The sequence below is a fragment of the Petaurus breviceps genome, unplaced genomic scaffold, assembly GCF_028583685.1.
Source record: "Petaurus breviceps papuanus isolate PSGF00001 unplaced genomic scaffold, PetGlider_PUasm1.0 139, whole genome shotgun sequence".
Taxonomy (NCBI): domain Eukaryota; kingdom Metazoa; phylum Chordata; class Mammalia; order Diprotodontia; family Petauridae; genus Petaurus; species Petaurus breviceps.
Window position 1 is genome coordinate 5,851,132 of NW_027185697.1, and position 14,685 is coordinate 5,865,816.

Here is a 14,685-nt window from a genome sequence, read left to right on the forward strand (position 1 = left end):
AGAGAGAGAGAGAGAGAGAGAGAGAGAGAGAGAGAGAGAGAGAGAGAGAGAGAGAGAGAGAGAATAAATAGCTTAAAAAATAAGGTGCAAAATCTCAGCACAGAAGTGAACACCTTGAAAAACATAATGGAGCAAACAAAACTTACTTCAATGAGCAAATAAAAACAGCAATAGAGCAAAGTCAGAACACTGAGCTTCCATGCCATAGATGAGGATAAAACTTAGGAATGTGTACAAGGTGACAATACCTGGGGAAAAGCTAGGAGTAAAAAGGGAAATGAAAAGAAATGTCTATGCAGCTCATGAATTCTGTTCCCCTGACTCCCACCCCTTACTTTTATTACCTAAATGACTAGATGATCAAGTAGATGGACTGTTGAGCCTGGAGTCAGGAATATGTGTTCACTTTGCTCATCAGACACTTACTAGTCATGTGATCCTGAGCAAGTCACTTACTCTGTTTGCCTCAGTTTCCTCAGCTATAAAATGAGGGAATAACAAAAATACCTAACTTGAAGAGTTGTTTGTAAAACTCTTAGCACAATGCCTACCATGTAGTAGGTACAATGAACATGTTTATTCCTTCTCTCTTCATCCAATCTATTTTATGCTGGAATTTGGAGACACTGAGGTTTTCTCCTGCTTATATTTGAACTTGTCATTCAATTCAATAACCCTGGTGCAGCTCAGGGAGCATTTATCCCTCTTACTGAACCCTTGAAGATATCCATATTTGCACCACTGTTCAATGGTGGTAGATTTATGAAGAATTAGTTGTATTCCTGTGGTGAGAGACAAAAGCAACATATCTATAGGACAAAGCAGTTTTAATCTGCTGGTGGTGGTGGGCAACACTGCTTAATATGGGGAGTAAAAATGAGGGAGCTAAACTGCCTGTGGTTGGAAGTGAGAAACAGAGTGTGAATATGTTGGGAGAAGATTGTCCTTGTCATTTCTTTTCTGTCCTCCTTGAGTCATTCCTTTTTCCATTGAACCAGTTGTCATCCCTTGGGTCTAATGCTTTGGGCTGTTATGTTAGCAAGGTCTCTTGAGCAATGGTTTTAAGTAGATATTGTCCTAATTAATGGCATAATCTGGATTGATTTTTTTATTCTTTTACTCAAAAAACCTTCTAGAATGTCCCATTATTTACCAAATAAATCATTAACAATCAATATTGGCATGGAAAGCCTTTCATAATCTGGCTTCATTTTCTTATTAGCATTATCTTTATTACATTGTATTCTTATACCTTCTATCTCAGTCAGAATAGTCTAGTTATATAGTCTAGTTATACCTTTGTTTGCTTTCTCTCATCTTTGAGACCTATGTCAGAAAGGAATTCCCTTGTCTCTCCATCCGTAATTATAAAAATCCCTTACCTTGTTTCAAAGCTTAGTTGAGATGTTATTTCCTCCATGAAACCTTCCCAGAGCAGCCCAGGTTTGGGGCCTTAAGTGAATTTTGATCTTTTTAAGTTTTCTTTTTCCCTTAGAATTCCCAAGTTCTCTAACTCAACTAGGCACAGATGGCTGATTCTGAGTAGTATGTTGGTCAGATTTGCATACTAAGTGCACAGCAATTGGTATAAATTGTTTCAGCCTTAAATTTTCAAAATACACCATAGTAAAAACAAAGCACACTTGGACAAAGTTTTCTGTTTTAAAAAGCACTGTCCTTTCTATTCTCCTCTGCAAAATGGTATTAGTCTCAATTGTAGAGAAGAGTCTGAAAAAGTGTAAGTGATTTTCCCAAGATTATAAAGCTAGTCAGCAATAGACTTTGGATTGAAACACCCAGAGTTATCTAGATCAAATAATGAATACCATTTCCCCCTACTACACCACTCTTTTATTTTAATTTAGTGTTTTATTTTCCCCAGTTATATGTAAAAATAATTTTAAACATTCATTTTTAACACATTAAGTTCCAAATTCTCTTCCTCCCTCTTCCACCACCTTTATTAAGAAGACAAATCATTTGGCAAAGGTTATACATGTGTAATTACACAGAAACACATCCATAATAGTAATGTTGTGAAAGAAAAAAGACAAGAAAACTTCAAGAATAATATATTTTTTAAAGTATGCTTAAATATGTATCAAGACATATCAGTTCTTTCTCTGGGGATAGGTAGCATTTTCCATCATAAGTCCTTCAGAGTTGTCTTGGATTATTGTATTGCTGAAAATAATTCATTCACAGATAATCATCTTACAATATTGTTGTTTCTTTATACACAGTATATTTCACTGTTCATTCATTCATGTAAGCCTTTCTAGGATTTTTTTTTCTCAGAGCATCCTGCTCATCACTTCTTATAGTAGAATGGTATTCCATCATAATCGCGTAACACAAATTGTTCAATCATTCCTCAATTGATGAACATCTCCTCAAATTCTAATTCTTTGCCACAATAAAATAGCTGCTTTTTTTTTTTACATATGGGTCCATTTGTATATCTCTTTTGGAATATAGACATAGTAATGGTATTGCTAGGTGAAATGGTATACATAGTTTTATAGCCCTTTGGGCATAGGTCAAAATTGTTCTATAAAAAGTTTGAATCATTTCACAACTCCACCCACAGTGCATTAATGTCTCATTTTTCCTACATCCCCTACAACATTTGTGATTTACATCTCCTGTTATATTAGTCAATCTAAAAGATATGAGCTTGTTCCTCAAAATTATTTTAATTTGCATTTCACCAATCAATATAGTTATACTATTTTTCTCATTTTAAAAAGTTATTTATTTTTCATGTTCAACATTCATTTCCACAAGATTTTGAGTTACAAAATTTTCTGCCCATTTCCCCCTATCCACTACCCCATAATTGCAAGCCTTCTGAGTACTCCTTCCCCCAATCTGTTCTCTCTTATATGCTCCCTTATACCCCCTACTTTATTTTAAGCTTTTTTTTTTAACTTTGAGTTGCAGATTTTTTCCCTTCTTCCCTCCTCACCAACCCACACTGGGAAGATAATTAGTTATACATGTGTAGTTATGCAAAACTTTTCCATAGTAGTTATATAGTGAAAGAATAACTATAATACCCTCCAACCTATCCCTCTCCCCACTTATTCTGTTTTCTCCTTTGACCTTGTCCTTTTTCAAAAGTGTTTGCTTCTAACTATGCTCTCCCCAATCTACCCTCCCTTCTATCATTCCCCCTCTTATCCCATTCCCTCCTATTTTCTTGTAGTGTAAGATACACAATTGAGTGTGTATGTTATTCCTTCCTTAAGCCAAATTCAATGAGAGTAAGGTTGTCCCATCCCTTTTACCTTCCTGCTCTTCCCCTCCATTGTAACACTTTTCTCTTGCCTCTTTTATATGAGATGATTTATCCTAATCTATCTCTCCCTTTCTCTTTCTCCCAATATATTCCTCTCTAACTACTTCATTTTATTTTCTTTTAGATATCCCTTCATATTCAACTCACAATGAGCCCTCTTTGTATGTATACATGTTCATACATGTGCATACACTTACATATATATATTTATACACACATACACCCTCCTATACATACATATATGTATGTATACATACATACACATATATTCCCTTCAATTATCCTCATACTGAGAAAAGTCTCATTATTTACAATTATCATTTTTCCATGTAGGAATCTAAATAGGTCAACTTTAATAAGTTTCTGATGATTCATTTTTCCTGTTTACCTTTTCATGCTTCTTTTGCTTCTTGTGTTTGAAAACTAAATTTTCTATTCAGCTCTGGCTTTTTCATAAAGAATGCTTGAAAATCTTCTATTTAATTGAATGACCATATTTTCCCTGAAACATTATACTCAGTTTTGCTGGATAGGTGATTCTTGGTTTTAATCCTAGCTCCTCTTAACTCTGGAATATCATATTCGAAGCCCTTTAATCCCTTAATGTTGAAACTGTGAGGTCTTGTGTTGTCCTGATTGTGTTTCCACAGTACTCAAGTTGTTTCTTCCTGACTGCTTGCAGTATTTTCTCCTTACCTGGGAACTCTGGATTTTGGCTGTAATTTTCCTAGGGGTTTTCTTTTTCTTTCTTTCTTTCTTTTTTTTTTTTGAAGCAATCGTGATTAAGTAACTTGCTCAAGGTTACACAGCCAGTTATTTCTGGGTGGGTGCTAAGTGTATGAGCCCGGATTCGATCCCCAGGTCATCCTGACACTGGAGCCGGTGCTCTTTCTTGCTGTGTTACCTGGCCACCCCCATTGGGATCTTTTTCAAGAGGGGATCAGTGAATTATTTCAATTTCTATTTTGCCCTCTGTTTCTAGAATATCAGGGCAATATTCCTTGAGAATTACTTCTAAGATGGTGTCTAGGTTCTTTTTTTGATCATGGCTTTCAAGAAGTCCAATAATTTTTCAATGGTCTCTCGTGGATCTATATTCAAAGTCAGTGTTATTTTCCAATGAGATATTTCACATCGCTTTCTATTTTTTTTTTCATTTGTTTGGGTCTATTTAATAGTATCTTGATATTTCATAAAATCGTTAGCTTCCATTTGCTCCAATCTAATTTTGAAGGAATTATTCTCTCCAGTGAGTTTTTGAAATTCCCTTTCCATCTGGCCAGTTCGACTTTTTAAAGCATTCTCCTCCTCATTGGCTGTTTGTGCCTCTTTTGAAATTTGGATTAGTCTACTTTTTAAGGCGTTATTTTCTTCAGGATTTTTTTTTGGTGGGGGTCTCCTTTAGCAGCCTGTTAACTTGCTTTTCATGATTTTCTTGCATCATTATCATTTCCCTTCCTAATTTTTCCTCTACCTCTATTACTTGATTTTCAAAATCCTTTTTGAGCTCTTCCATGACCTGAGATCAGGTCATATTGTTTTTTTTTTTTTTTTCTTAGAGCATTGGATGTAGGAGATTTGACTTTGTTGTCTTCTTCTGAGTTTGTGTTTTGATCTTCCTTATCACCATAGTAACTTTCTATAATCAGGGTTTCTTTTTTCTGTTGTATGCTTATTTTACCAGGCTATTACTTAATTTTTTTTAATTCCTTGTTAAAATAGGACTCCGCTTCCAGGATGGAGAGTACCTTATCTTCAGAAGTACCTTAAGCTTCAGAACTTTTGGGTAGTTGTTTTCAGAGATACCTCTCTGGATATGTAAGTTTTCAGCTCTCCAAGCTGATATGATCTAAGAAGTCATGTTAGCTCTGCTCCTGTTCTTTGTTTTGGTCTATGAGTAAGCACAAATATCCCTTTCTACCTTGGACCTGTGAAGAGCATCACTCCTCCACTGGGAGAGTATAAATCCTTTTCCATTAGTGCTGCTTATCAGCCTGTTACTGTCACCCAGCACTGTGATCCAGATCTGAATTTGGACAAAGCTACAGAGTACTGCTTCAGTGCAAGCAAAAATGCTTCTATCATCTCCATCTGATCAGTCGACCAACCCCCTTACTCTCTGTAAGTTGAGTTGTCTGGAAGCAACCCCTGCTGCTGCCGCTGCTGATGATAATCCAGCCACCCCCTAGACCTGTTCTTAATTTGTTGTGTCCAGGGCTATGACAATGCAGCTTGGACTGAACTGTGCCCTACTCTCAACCAAGTGGGACAGACACTCTGCTACTGACATTCTAAGTTGCTTCTAGTGTCTGTGGACAGATATACCTGAAAACTGTTACTTCTGCCAGTGATTCAGTCACCCTGAGGTCTGCTCCAAGTTTGCTGCATTGGTGATGATGCAGCCTGTGCTCAACTGCTCCCCTCTCTTTCCCTGGTGCAACAGACCTTTACTGCCAAAATTCCACTTTGTCTTGGACTGGAAAATTGTTTCACTATGCATTTTTGTGCATTCTGCTGCTCTACGATTTGTTTAGAGTCATTTCTAAATCTATTTGGATGGGTTTGGAGGAGAACGCAAGCCAGTCACTGTCTTTAATTTAGCTCCAACCAACTACACTACTTTTGCTCAATCATCATATATGATGCCTGTGAAAATATGGATCTGGAGTTAGGGAAAAAATAAAAAGAAATAAGTAAAGACCTTACCAGGTTAGTGCTTTTTTTCATTTAGATATTTCACATTGGCTTCTATTTTTTCATATGTTTGGATCTGTTTCACAGTATCTTGATTTCTCATAAAGTCACTAGCTTCCATTTCCTCCAATCTAATTCTGAAGGAATTGTACTCTTTTGTTAGCTTTTGAGATTTTTTTCCCCATCAGGCCAGTTCAGCTTTTTAAGGGATTCTTATGCTCATTTCCTTTTTGAGCCTCCTTTGCCATCTGGGTTAGTCTATTTTTTAAGGTGTTATTTTCTTCAATCAGGTTGTTGACTCTCTTTTCATGATTTTCTTGCATCATTCTCATTTCTCTTCTCAATTTTTTTTCCTCCACTTATCTTATTTGGTTTTCAAAATCCTTCTTAAGGTCCTCTGTGTCCTGGAACCATTTCATGTTTCACTTAGAAGCTTTTGGTACAGGAGTTCTGACTTCGTTGTCTTCTCTTGTTCCATGTTTTGATCCTTTTTGTCCCCAAATTAGGATTCCAAAGTTGGATTGCTGTGCTTGCTTTGCTTCCTTTGTTTAGTCATGTTGCCACTCAATTACTTGACTTTTGAGCTTTTTGTCACAGTAGAAGCCTACTTCCAGAGAAGAGAGAGCTTTGTCCCAAATTGCTGGGATTTTCACAGCTGCTGAAAATATCTGTTGGCTGCCCTCTCTGAAGTATCCACTGGCTCTGGCACACTGGTCACACTGCCCAGGACCTCCACCACAGACAACAATCCACATCCAAACAGGTTAAAGCAAGAGCAAATACCCCTCAGAATGGTTGCTTGGTCCCCCTACAATCTGCAGGCCAAGATCTCTGAAGCAGCCACATGGTGGCAGCTGCTATGCCTCAGACACTTCTCCCTCTGGGGGTTGAGGACGTACCACACCCCAAAACTCCCTGTTCCCAAAGTCCATGTTGCACTGACTTCTCAATTTGTCTTTGACATTTATGGGTTGATAATTCTGGAAACCAAAAGAGCTGCTTGTGATTTACTCTCCCAAAGTCCCTCTAGCTGTACTCAGGCTGCCCTGGGGCTAAAACTGTGGATCAGTTGGGACTGAGATCTGCTCCTTTTTTGCTGCAATGTACCCTTCCTGCTGGCCTGCCAGCCTGCCTTCACTGGAAGGTTTGTTTCTCTCTGTCAGTTTTTGGGATCTGTAGCCCGAAATTTTGTTTAGAGTCATTTTTTATAGGTATTTGAAGTGGTTATTGGGGGAGTGCAGGAAGTTTTCATGCTTCTATGCTGCCACCTTGGCTTCCAAACCCCTTTTTTAACAGATGCAGAAACTTAGGCCTAACACCATCACACCATTAGCAAGTTGCATAAAATCACAAAAAGAATTAGAGTTGTATGAGAATTCATTCATCACCCAATCAATCAGATATCCAAGAAAGGACCTCCATTGAAACACAAATATAAGCCAAGAAGTTCTGCTATAACTAAGAAGTGCTCATACAACCTTTACCAGAAGGTTTTAAGTAAGAAGTGTCCCAACTCCTAATGAGGCAGCCTATTCCACCACTGAAGGTCAGCTCTGATTATCGAGAATGTTTTTTTGCTTTTCTTATACATTAAATAGAACAAGATTTGAACTCAGTTCTCTCTCGCTTAAAATCCAGGATTGTTTCCTCCTCTCTTCAGTTGGTGTTTAGTCATTCAAGCATGTGTGACTCTTCTTGACCTTGTGGACCATACCATTTTAATGGCAAGGATACTGGAATGTTTTTCCATTTCCTTCTTCTATGTATTATAGAAAACAGAGGCTAAGTGACTTGCTCAAAGTCATAGAGCTAGTGTCTGAGGTTGGATTTGAAGTCAGGTCTTCTTGACTCCACATCCAGGGCTCTATCTACTTATCAACCTAGCTGCCCCCTATTATTGGCTATTTATTAAATATCCCAATTGGGGATATTTATCAGATTGTAATTACTTCACAGTATCATATGGGAGCCAAGAAAGAATATGTAATTTTAGACTCAATGAAAAGCTGGTCATAAAAAGGAGGGGTGATATTTCTGCTTTCCTCAATTATAGTTAGAGTATCTTTAGGGCATTGTGTTCTGGGCATCATATTTTGGGGAGAACATTACTAAACTAATGAGAGTTAAGAACAGGGAAACCATGATGGTGAAGGTCCTGGAATTCAGGGTACAGAATGATGGATTAAAACAATGGGTTATTCAGCCTGGAGAAAAGGAGAAAGAATAGGATGACAAGATGACATGATAGTTGTCTGGAACTATTGAAAGTCTGTCTTGGTGAAGGGAGATTAGATTTCTTCTCCTGGTCCTCAGAAGGGAGAAATAAAAAAAAAAAAAATATATATATATATATATATGCACATACACATACATATGCATATATGTATATGTGTATACAACACACATATATCTACGTATATATATGTGTGTGTATATGTATATGTCTATCTATTTATATCTATATATCTTTTTTCATATGTGTGGGGCAAGAGATTGGGAGTGAGTGGTTTGGGAGACCTTACCTGAATTTCACCCTAAGGTAAATGGAAGTCTACTGGGGTATAAATATAAGATCTTCTTTCTCTTTTTTAAAGACTAGGGAAGTTCGAGGGAAGGGAGGTCGGTAAGATCATAGATACTGTAAAGTGGGAAAGGATTGTGTTGTGCTTGTCCTTCATTTTCTAAGAGGACCATGGCATCAGGGAAATGATGACACAACATGCCATTGACTTTGTTTTCAGTGAGGGAGGGCTATACAAGGTCACCAGCCTCACTTTCTTCTCCAGAGCAGTCTGGATGCACAAAGCAGATATTCCTCAGGATGACTGGAAGGACTTAGGATGCAATGGGAGAGCCTGGCCCTTTAAGTGAATAGGCCTCTTTAAGAAGTGATTCAAGGGATGGCCCTTTTAATCAGGGAAAAAAAAAAAACAAGCTGGGAGGTGAAGACACTCAGGGTAGCCGCCTCTGAAATGCATTAGAGTTTCTATGATATTGAAGGGAGAAACAGAACTAGAATTTTTACTATTGCTTTGGTGATTAGCCAGGAAAGAAACATGCCCTGGGAAGATTCTGTCAGTGCCCTTTACATTTTTGACCCTGAAATAATGAATTGATGGCCATACTCTACTGCAGGCTCTGACAAAATGCAATTGGTGGAAATTACAGGGAGCCATCTTTGTGTTCAGTGTAAGGAAAAATGTCCTAATATTTGGGCCTCCCTGAGAGTTGCTTTGGTATAGGATTAGATTTCTGCCTTTCACTGAAGTTTTTGAGCAAATACTGGATGACTACATTGGGGGTATATTGTAACAGGTATTTTTATCCATCCATGATTGTATTATTGGGTTGACTTTATTTGATTTCTACTCTGTGAAGAGTGTTTTACTCATTATAACAATGAGAAGAGTTTGTCTGTCTATCATGGGAAATAAAATGAATTATTAATTCTGAAAATTTCTTATTCTATAAACATCTTATGGTAATTTTGCATGGGACTTTGTCTAGCTAGTTTCCAGTTTGAATGCACCAAGGTATATTGGATAGAGAGTTACCTTTGTATCCAGGAGGACCTGGGTTTAAGACCCACCTCTGACATCCATTGGTTGTATCATTGTGGTTAAGTCATTTAGTCTTTGAGGGCTGTAGGTAGTGCTTTATGGCTTCATGTTGCATAGATGTTAATCTACATGGAAAGAGTGAGTTACATACATAAATAAAATAATAGATCTAGTCCCTATCCAAGATTGTAAATTTTTTGAGAGTAGGTATTCACATTTTTCTTCCTTATAACTCCCATTGCACTTATAGGAAGAAATGTCTTAGAGTAAGAAGACATAAACACTGATCTCTCTCTGACACTTACCATTGTTAAAGCCTGTCTAAGCAAGTCATTTAATCTTTCTAATTTTCAGTTTCCTCATCTTTAAATTGGGAGCATTGATACTTAAACCAATGAAGACCAGGCATTCTCTCAGGAAACTGCCTGGTAGACCACAAAGCTCAATTAAAAATTGTGTTATTATTGGAATAGTCTGCCTATAGTAGACACTCAATTATATTTGTGGAGTAAATGAATAAATGATGGAGGTTGAGCTCAAAGATCTAGCATATGTGCTCAGTCATCCTGGTTTATTTTAATAAATCTCAGCTGATTTGTTGGTTTCAATGAAAAGGTTTGATGATAAAGTCCCTAGTGTGATGCTAAGATGCTAATGACCTTTGATTTCTAAACAACTTTTGCTCCAAGGTAATCATGACCATCCATAGTGCCTCCTATTTCTCTAGGCCCATAAGGTTAGTAAAGTGCTTCGTTTTTCTCAATGACTTTAAATAATTTTAATAATGCAAATATTATCTTCCTGTCTTTTTGTAGCTTTATTTTATTGGGACGGGGGGAAGAGGAGATGTGATTTCAATGGAGTAGAAGACATGAAATAAGGATGGCACCCTGTCTGCTGCAATTTTCCAGGGATATTGAAAGGTTAATTTACTTGTCTACAGTCCCATAAAGAGTGTGTGTCCATGGAGGGACTTGAATTTGATTCACTATGCCATGTTGTTATCCCCATCTTACAAATAAGGGAACTGAGTATCAAAGAGCTAAATTAATTAATATCACATAGCTAGGAAATGTTGGGGTGGGGATGCAAACCCTTCTTTCCCTTACTTACAAGGCTTTTTTCACCAGACTAGGCAGAAACTTCCTAGCCCTAAGTTGGGAGTTTAGAAACTACTTGAAATTTTTCAGACCGGTACACACACTATAGCAAATATTTATTAAATTTATACCCTATTGTAACAGCAAGCACCCTAGTATACAGATGGCTGCCAACACAGGTTCTTAGATCTGCTTTTCTAAAGGAAAACAACTCAAAATGGAATAACAACCTTGCTTTAATCAGACATATGTCATTTACCTAGTTCAGGGGAAAAAGATCAGCACCCTGAACTTCAGAGAATACAGAGGTTACAAGAAGACAAAAAATACAAACAGAGAAACAGATCAGCTGCAAGCTTCCAACTTTCTGACCAGTACATCCATCCCTAGTCAGTTCACAGAGAGAGAAGCATCAATGTACGGGTTTTCAAAGCCCCCGGACTCAACGGCTGCCCAGAGTCTCATCAGGTCAAGTCATACAACTCTTCTCAAAGTGATCCCCAAAACCAAACCTCATATAAGGGTTTATATAGACTTCTCCTGAATCAGAGAATTTCACAGCCCTCTTGACCCACTGCCCAATCAGGAAGCAACAAGGTGTGGGCATTCCTGAAAAACAAGCCTTATGCCACAGGCTCCATGTGACCACATTCAGCCTATTAGGGGGCAGAGAATATTTTCTAATCAAAGAAGGGCCTCAGAGTCAATTAAGCCTATCAAAGTGCCTGGGGGGGGGGGGGGAAGATCTTAAATTCCCATTTCCATAACACCTGTGAAGGGCACTTTGCAGTTTAGAACAGTTGGAAAATATTTTCATTAAAACAGAATTTTCGTTATACATGTGGGAAATAGGCACAATCTGATTGTCAGGAAAATAAAGCATCTGTAAAATGGGTACAATCATGCTAGTTCTATTTATCTCACAAGGTTGCTTACAGAATAATTGATTTAGAGCTGGAAGGGTTAGGGCTACAATTTAGTGTTGGACTATATGGTAGGAGGTGATTTAGTCTTTTGTCTTTCAGTCATTTCTGAGTCTCCGTGTTTCTATTTGTGTTTTTCTTGGCAAAGATATCGTAGTGGTTTGCCATTTCCTTCTCCAGCTCATTTTACAGATGAGAAAGCTGAAGCAAATGGGATTAAGTTAGTAGCTCACCATCACATAGCTAGTAAATATGTTAGATTCATTGGGGAGATGAATCTTACTGACTCAGGGCCCAACACTCTATCCACTGTGCCACCTAGCTGCCCTAAACCTTTTAGTATATATCACTCATAAATAAGCCTCAAAGAGGTTAAATAATGTAATCAGTCATGCAAGTGGTTAATATCAGAGTTAGCCTTCCCACCCATCTAGTGGAGTTCAAATGAAATGATGAAGGGAAATCGCTTTGTACCTTTAAAACACTCTGGATATGTAACCTGTTACAATTGGTAATCAGCTTTTGAGATAGTTTTTGATTCATTACATATATATGTATATATATATGTGTGTGTGTGTATGTATATATGTGTGTATGCATATATATTAATATATACAAACATATATATACATGTACACACCTATGTGTATATATGTATATATGTATATATGTGTGTGTGTGTATGTGTATTCCTTAGTGGTAGGCAACTTGCACATTGGATGGAATACTCATGAATCATCTGTGGGAAGACATGGAGAAAAGTTTACAGGTATAGATATTTGGAGTATTCATTCATGAAGGGCATAGCCACATAACTGAGATCACACATCCTTCAAAGTCTTTGATTGTCTCTTTGGATATCTTTTTATTATATTATAGGTTTCCCCCCAAAAAATTAATAATATTTTTCCAATTATCTATAAATGTAGTTTTCAACATTCATTTCTATAAGATTCTGAATTCCAAATTTTCTCCCTCCCCTCCCAAACACCAAAGACAGCAAAAAACATAATACAATCATGTACATATACCTATGCATATGCAAGTACAATCGTGTTAAATATGTCTCCACATTAGTCATATTCTAAAGGAAGAATCAGATCAAAAGTGAAAAGCATAAGAGAGAAAAAAGGTGAAAATTGTCTGCTTTGTTCTTCATTCAGAAACCAAAGTTCTTTCTATGGATGCGGACAGCATTTTCCATCATGTGGCTCTAGAATTTTCTTGTATCATTGAAACGCTGTGAAGAGCTGGTTAATCATAGTTGATCATTGTAGTTGGTGTAGTTGATCATTGTACAAAGTTGCCATTACTGTGTACAATGATATGCTGGTTCTGCTCACTTCCCTCAGCATCAATTCATGTAAGTCTTTCCAGGTTTTTCTGAAATCTGACTTCTCATAATTTCTCACAGTACAATAATATTAAATTACATTCATATACCATTACTTATTTAGCCATTTCCATGATGGGCATCCCCTCAATTTTCAAATTTTTGCCACCACAAGAAGAGCTGCTATAAATGTTTTTGTACATGTAGGTCCTTTTCCCTTTTTATTATCTCTTTGAGATACAGACCTAGTAGTGGTATTGTTAGATCAAAGGGTACATACAATTTCATAGCCCTTTGTGCATAATTCCAAATGGTTCTCCATAAGGGGTAGATCATTTCACAACTCTACCAATAATGCATTAGTGATCCAATTTTCTCACATCTTCTCCAACATTTTCATTTACCTTTTCTTTTCTATTAGCCCATCTCATTAGTCTGAGGGGATAGCTCGGAGCTGTTTTAAATTGTATTTCTCTCATCAATAGTTATTTGAGCATTTTTTCATATGACTATAGATATCTTTGATTTCCTCATCTGAAAAATGCCTATTCATATCCTTTAACTCTTTATCAATTGTGGAATGGTTTGTATGCTTTACAAATTTGACACAGTTTTCTATATGTTTCAGAAATGAGCCCTTTGTCAGAAACACTGACTATAAAAATTATTTCTCAGATTTCTGCTTTCATGTTAATTTTTATTGCATTGATTTTGTTTTTGAGAAACATTTTAATTTAATGTAATCAAAACTATCCATTTAACATTTCATGTTCTCTGCCTTGTGTCCTTTCTCTCTAGATCGTACAGGTGAACTTTCCCTTGCTTGCTTAATTTGCTTATGATCTAACCATTTATGTTTAAATCGTACACCTTTTGACCTTATCTTGGCATACAGCATAAGATGTGGGTCTATGCCTACTTTCTGTCATACTATTTTCCAGTTTTCCAAACACCTTTTAATGAAATAGTATATTGTTATCCCAGAAACTGGGATCTTTGGGATTTTCAAACAGTAGATTACGATATTCATTTGCACAAGTGCTCCATCAGCCACCACCACACCATCCATAAGTGGAACTATCAGTTATAGCAAATGGAGATGTCTTCAATACTGTGTACATTTACCTTGGTAGTAATACTTCGCAGGAATGTGCATGTTGATAATGAGATTTATATGTACATTTCCTGAGCTAGGTCAGTATTTGGAAGGATCTGAAAGAAAGTGTGGGGGACAAGAAGTATTAGATTGGCTACCAAACTGAAGGTCTACAGAGCCATTGTGCTGACCTCATTGTTGTATGCCTGTGAAACTTGGACAGTATGCCAGTTCCATGCTAGGAAATTGAATAACTTCCATTTGAATTGCCTTAGGAAGATTATGGACATCACTTGGCCAGATAAGATAGCAGACATTGAGGTCCTTACTCAAATTAAATTGCCAAGCATTCAAACTCTGCTTCAGAGAAATCAATTCTGATGGGCTGTCCAAGTTGTTAGAATGCAAACACATGCTTGCCAAAAAGACTATTTCATGGAGAATTCACATAAGGCAAGCATTCACATGGTGATTAGAAGAAACTATGCAAGGACACTCTCAATATCTCTCTTAAGATCTTTGGAATTGATTGGGTGACATGGGAGACACTGGCACAGTAGTGCTCAGCATGGCATGTCCACATTAGAGAAAGTGCTGTGCCCTAGGAGCAAAATAAAATTGAAGCAGCTTAAAGGAAACACAGGGTGCACAAATTTAGAGAGCCAACCCCAAATGTTC